This window comes from Ruditapes philippinarum, unplaced genomic scaffold, assembly GCF_026571515.1.
Source record: "Ruditapes philippinarum isolate M1 unplaced genomic scaffold, ASM2657151v2 ctg5910_1_1_1_1, whole genome shotgun sequence".
Classification (NCBI taxonomy): domain Eukaryota; kingdom Metazoa; phylum Mollusca; class Bivalvia; order Venerida; family Veneridae; genus Ruditapes; species Ruditapes philippinarum.
In genome coordinates, this window is record NW_026860609.1 from 207,430 (window position 1) to 214,602 (window position 7,173).

The 7,173-nt window shown below is 32.2% G+C and overlaps 1 protein-coding gene across 6 annotated transcripts in view; it reads left to right on the forward strand.

Moving 5' to 3' along the window:
• The window catches only part of LOC132712771 (anoctamin-4-like), a 121,013-nt gene extending 115,737 nt beyond the window's left edge, over positions 1–5,276 (forward strand). For all 6 annotated transcript variants that reach the window (XM_060695204.1, XM_060695206.1, XM_060695207.1 and 3 more), the window contains one exon: positions 308–5,276. The gene's annotated coding sequence lies outside the window, so the exon portion shown is untranslated. The remainder of the gene's footprint in view (positions 1–307) is intronic.
• The last annotated feature ends 1,897 nt before the right edge of the window (positions 5,277–7,173 follow it).

Below are 7,173 nucleotides of genomic sequence, written 5' to 3' on the forward strand. Positions count from 1 at the left end.
GTCTGTAACTTAAGACCATTCAATGGATATTAGGTTGCTGAACACTGATAACTAAATGTAATTAAATTTTAGCTTCATATCTAGAATATATTTTACAATACCATATAGGCCTATATATATATACAGTTTGCTATTTTTGTATTAACAATGCCACTATTCATAGCTGTCTAGATACTATTTCAACAATGATACTATTTTTAGCAGTGTATCTATATTTAGAAATGTTACTTATAATGTTACTATTTATAGCTTTGTTACAAGTAATATACCAATGTAACTAATGACATTGTTTTATTTATCTTTTCAGGTGCCAAAGATGTGGAGTATCATAGGAAGAAAGGTGGTGCATCAAATAGGCCAAGGGACTCTGAAACGACATGTTGATGATACAAGGTCACAGGGGTCAAGGTCAATTGCCCAGATATGAGAAATAGACGATCAAAGCATATCATCTGTCCATATTCATCAGTGAGGAAACAAGTGTTTGGCATCAGTAAACTTTTGAAAGATAATCAACATTGTTCATCATGCTAAGTTTTTAAAGTTTTTTTATTATGATAATCAACCTATGCCAGCAATCAGCCACATTAAAGCATGTGTTATAACTTGATATACATGTACCATTCTCTCTAATAATGTTCTAAGCCCATTTGTGAAGGACAAGACTTTTGGGAAAGATTACTTAAATTTTGCTCATTGTGATAATTATATGTTTTTCTACAATTTTACTAAATTGTCAAATTTTCATCTTGATTAAATTGTTATCTTGAATAAATACGGTAACATTCCGCATTATTTTTGCTTGTGATAATCATAATAATTTTACAATTTTACTGAAATGTTAAATTTATATCTTGATCAAATTGTTATCTTGATTCTATTCAGTAACATTCCGCTACTTAGACCACACTGGTACAAAAGGTATTTATAATGAAATGCTCATGATAGCTGACCATAGTAGTGCTTGCTATAAATCACACTATTCATTCATAAGAATTGCTAAACTTGGGGAAAACTTTACTGTTCCTTCAATATAGTAGATCTAATTCATACATTGTAGTTTTTTGTATTCTGAATATGGAAATGAATGATATTAGAGTAAAATGAAATATATCTTTTGAATTGATAAGATTTTTGTATAGTTTCTAGATTTTAAAAATCACTTCACGTGATATCTTGGGATTTTTAGCTTGACTACTAGTATTCAAATAATAATGAGAGCTATTGCTTCAGTGTAACACTTTAGTTAAGTTTGTGCTTGCAAAATTACTGAAAGAAATAGGTTCAAACTTCACACACTTATTGGCTGAGCTTAGCAAGGAGTCACTGTACAAAGCCCATACCTCTAACATGGATTTTTACAGAATTATGGCTCTTTTTTAACTAAGCAAATTCTACATTATCAAGGCTCTAAATGTTATACTATCAAGCACTGAGAATAGTTGAGCATGCTGTCTAACTGACAGCTCTTGTTATTTTATAAAATTGTTGATCTAGTGTTGAGATTTACAATATAATTATGGCCATAATAGAAATGTGATGTACTAATACTGTTTTTTTTTTATATAATCACATTTATTTATGATGACTGGCATAAAAATCCCAACCTTTGAGTTCGAACAAAACTGAAATTCTTGACATAGAGAATATGGAATCTTTAGAATTCAGGGACAGCTAATAAGAAATACTCACTGTGATAAATTCTTGTGTGTTATTTAACTTATATATAATGTACAATGTATGTATATAGTCCAGTTTTATTGACCTGTCAGTTATGCATAAATTAAAATAGAAATATTTGTATTGAGCATCTATTAGAATGTTGGGTTATATTCGTCTATTAATGACATTTTTTTCGGAGGATGATAAATGTTTGATATTTTAACTAATTAATCTAGCATGCACAATTATATTGATATCAGTAGCGTAATGAATAGATCATTTATGGCGGAGGTCCAACGTTGGAGTTAAACAGCTGTTTAATATTTTGAAACATTTGAAAGACTCTGTGAAACTAGATCATCCCCTTAGAATAAGAAATACAGTTAATAGAATGTTTGAATGGCTAATCTTTTTAACAGATGTGTTACAAAAAAAGTTCATTCAAGATCTGACTTGCCAATTTAGGCTAAATTATAATGCTCTCTGTGTTACAAAAAAGTTCATACAAGATCTGAGTTGCCAGTGAGGCTAAGTTATAATGCTCTATGTGTTACAAAAAAAGTTCATACAAGATCTGAGTTGCCAGTGAGGCTAAGTTATAATGCTCTATGTGTTACAAAAAAGTTCATACAAGATCTGAGTTGCCAGTGAGGCTAAGTTATAATGCTCTATGTGTTACAAAAAAGTTCATACAAGATCTGAGTTGCCAGTGAGGCTAAGTTATAATGCTCTCTGTGTTACAAAAAAAAGTTCATACAAGATCTGAGTTGCCAGTAAGGCTAAGTTATAATGCTCTCTGTGTTACAAAAAAATAGTTCATACAAGATCTGAGTTGCCAGTAAGGCTAAGTTATAATGCTCTCTGTGTTACAAAAAAAAGTTCATACAAGATCTGAGTTGCCAGTAAGGCTAAGTTATAATGCTCTCTGTGTTACAAAAAAAAGTTCATACAAGATCTGAGTTGCCAGTAAGGCTAAGCTATAATGCTCTCTGTGTTACAATAAAAAGTTAATACAAGATCTGAGTTGCCAGTAAGGCTAAGTTATAATGCTCTCTATAGATTTAAGACACACTTGTAATATTATTTTGTTGATTATTGTTCGTACATCTTACAAATAGGTTGTAAAACATTTATGTATTCTATTGTGTGAAATGATCTTGAATTTTTTATGCATTTGACAGGTTAATAAAAATGGTCAATATGTATATATAACTGAATTTACCTCATAATGTAAAGATATATGTACAAACATGACTGTGATATATGTGTGTCTCATTTATCTATGTTGTGTGTATATTTTTTTTATATACATTTTTTGTTAGTTTTTATTTTTATGATTTTCCATACTTGTTAATTTTGTATTGTATAAAGTAGTTTTATAAGATAAACTGGTCAGTTAGTTTACATATATGTATATTTGCATAATTGTTGCTCTTAGTTTGTAAATGTTGAATAGAAATGATGGAATTTTCATTTTTTGCATGTAAACAAGGTTAAAGTCTTTTTGGATAGTCATTTTTTCATGTCAATTTTGGCATAATTGGCTGCGATGTCTGAATGGTTAAGACCACTGAATTTATATCTCTAATATGTAAGTTCAAATCCCACCAATAGTGCTGCGTTTCAATTCGAGGATGTTATTCGGCTAGCTTATGGCAGATTGTTAGTTGTACTCACTGACAAAATGCTTGCTTGGGCTTCAAATAATGTATAAGCAAGATTATTTATGATGATTTTGATAATGATAAGACTTATTTTCACCAATTGTAATTTATAGATAGCCTGGGTTCCAGTCTGTCGATTTTATATATGCTTCTGTTAGGCAAATCAATAACTAATTAAAAAAAACGAACAAGTACAAAATAGCGCATATATTATGAATAAGCAAAAACTATCAACGCCTGAATCCCAGGCTAATCAATAGAATACTTTGGCCATTGTCATATAGGTGGAAAGATGAAAGTTCCATGTTTTACTGGTTGATTTTTATGTAAATTTTATTAAAGTGGATTGGTATACAATGGGCACTTCTCCATTAGTAATTAAAATATTGATGAAAACAATAGGAATACAATGTATGTCATTTTGTTATTGTTATAAAATATTCATTGAAAAAATCTATATTGATAGAATTCTAAGTGATGAAGAACATTTATATGACGAAAAATAATATTTTGTTTCAGAGCAATTTGTTAACTGCTACTCTGTAGATACTTTGTTTGTAATATCAGATCATCTGTATATAAATCAAAGTAGTTTTTGTTGTGTATGATACTTAATACTATCAACATAATTATTATGGTATTTCAGACCTTCCATTATGGACAAATTCACTTTAAATGAAATTTGATTTAGAAAAGCAATATTTTTTATTCACAAAATTTGACAATAAATATTTTTTGATGGGGAATAAGGAATTTAGACTCATTCACATGTGCGACTTCTAAAAAAGGTCTTTTTGTATATAACTTTATTTTGTGAATATGACTCCAAAAACCCAGTTGGGTCATTCCATGAAATATACATTACAATTCGAGATCGAATTTTGCTCATTGCTTACCTCATGCCAGATGGATTTTTTGCCACAAAGTTTTTTTTAACTAATTCTATGTTTTATTTTTTAATGTGTTATTTTTCTGTTTTTCATGAGCCAAAAACAATTTCATGAACTGTAAACATTAACCCATTACTTCATGAGCATTTTGTGAAAAATGGCTGTTTTCATTGAAAAGTCTCCGTTACAAGTTCAAATTGCTATAATACTATAAAAACTGCTTCAACACTAATCAAACTTGGCACAAATGTTGACTGGACCATTGCCCTTGCAAAAACATGCTCAGGCTTAAATTTCCTGTTACCATGGCAACGAGGGGACATCTCAAAATTGCCAAAAATCACTATTTTGCGTTGATTTTTTCCATCATAATTGATTTCAAAGTGCTGCAACTTCTCAATGGATTGAGATAGAGTCAAATGCTTTTCAGCGTTGGTTACACGTTACCTTATGATCAATCTGAGGTCAATTATAGCCTCTCACAAGTCCAAAATTTTCTTGGCGATGAGGGGGACTCCGCCCCCCTTCAAACCCCCCAAACAGAAGGGGGCACATCCCCCTTCTGGCAACCCCCTGATGTATCTTTTGGTTGGGGGCCGCGCCGAAAAACTGGTCACTTTTTTTAACAACAATTCTCAAACAAAAACAAATGTTGGGGGCCTAAATAAGGCATTTTTTCACCATTTGAGACAACAAAAAGGGGGGGGTGAAAAAGGCGTTAAAAGGCGTGTATATGAAGTAATGGGTTAACAGAAAATGATGAAAATACTTGAAATTACCCTAAATCGCGTTTTTCCATGTTTAAACATGGCCTGTCATATAAATTTGAAGAAAAATTGTTGTTTTGTAGATTTTTTGATTTTTTTCATTAACCCATTACTTCATGAGCATTTTGTGAAAAATGGCTGTTTTCATTGAAAAGTCTCCCGTTACAAGTTCAAATTGCTATAATACTATAAAAACTGCTTCAACACTAATCAAACTTGGCACAAATGTTGACTGGACCATTGCCCTTGCAAAAACATGCTCAGGCTTAAATTTTCTGTTACCATGGCAACGAGGGGACATCTCAAAATTGCCAAAAATCACTATTTTGCGTTGATTTTTTCCATCATAATTGATTTCAAAGTGCTGCAACTTCTCAATGGATTGAGATAGAGTCAAATGCTTTTCAGCGTTGGTTACACGTTACCTTATGATCAATCTGAGGTCATTTATAGCCTCTCACAAGTCCAAAATTTTCTTGGCGATGAGGGGGACTCCGCCCCCCTTCAAACCCCACAAACAGAAGGGGGCACATCCCCCTTCTGGCAACCCCCTGATGTATCTTTTGGTTGGGGGGCCGCGCCGAAAAACTGGTCACTTTTTTTAACAACATTTCTCAAACAAAAACAAATGTTGGGGGCCTAAATAAGGCATTTTTTCACCATTTGAGACAACAAAAAGGGGGGGGTGAAAAAGGCGTTTCATTTTCTATTGATAACCTTTTACCTTCGTCCATCTATTCTATGTTTTATCAGTTGTGTGATACTTTTGTAAATTGAGCCACGTCATGACAAAACCAACATAATGGGTTTGCGACCAGCATGGATCCAGACCAGCCTGCGCATTGCGCAGTCTGGTCAGGATCCATGCTGTTCGCTATCAGTTTCTCTACTTGTAATAGAGTTGGTAAGCAACAGCGTGGATCCTGATCAGACTGCGCGGATGTGCAGGCTGGTCTGGATTCATGCTGGTCGCAAACGCATTATGTTGGTTTTGTTGTGACGCGGCTCAATTTATGTCCAGCTTTTTTATGACTGGTTCTAATTTATTTTTTATTCAAATATGTATGTAATGTTATATTTTTTGTCAAGTCCCGTCCAAATAACTTATGTATAGTTTCATTTTGTTATCTTTTTTGTCAAGACCTATCCAAATATATTATCTTCAGGTAGGTTTTGTGATATTTTGTCAAGTCCAATCCAAATAACTTATGTCAGGTTACATTTTGTGATATTTTGTCAAGTCCCGTCCAAATTCATGTATATTATGTCTTTTACATTTTGGTATCTTTTTGTAAAATCTTTTATTATCATTATTTTGACTGCATATCATTGGAAAAAGTGGAAAAGAAACGTCTATTTTTTTCCTATATATACTGATATTATATACAGTATAAACCCACTTATATCACTCCTGAAATTTCATTTTTGTATAGATATACAAGTGCTATACAGTAGTATTAATTTTAGTATTTTATATACATTTATGTTTTATTCTTTATTTGATTAGATTGCAAATGTCACATAATGTATAAAATTAGTTTATTTTATTTGAAGTTTGTTTGTTTTTTAGTTGTATATAAATTATTTACACTTGCTTAAAGTCACACATTCACAAGAGTATCAATTTAATTTACATTGTGTTTAGTTGAACCAGATGTTTGCACAACCAAAAGAAAAATGGATTATTTCAATAATTTAAAACATTAAGATACATGTAATGTAAATTTGAGTCTTTTATTGCAAATTAAACATTACCCACTTGATATTGGACGTGTGGTCTGCTTTTTTATTTGGTACAGTCCATTAAGATAGTGAGGGTGATATTTATGATATCATAATGCCGACAGAAATGTCCTCTTGTCAGAGCATGCAGATGTGCAGGGTGATTCAGATGTGCTCACTGACATGAAATAAAAATGATGTTTCTAGGGGAAAAAAAAAACAGAGTGCGGTAATGAACACAACTTAGGAGTCCCAGGCCACTATTAGATGACATACAATGTCTTATAGAAAAGTATTTCCAGTCCCTTCATGTTAACAATCCTCTTAAGGGGAGCGGTGGCCTAGTGGTTAAAGTGTCAACTCAGGGATCATGGGTTCGAGTCCTAATTGGGTCACGACCATGTTTCCTCATATGACACCAGTACTGGTTGGTTCCAGGAAGCGGATTCCAAAGTGATTAATATAAGT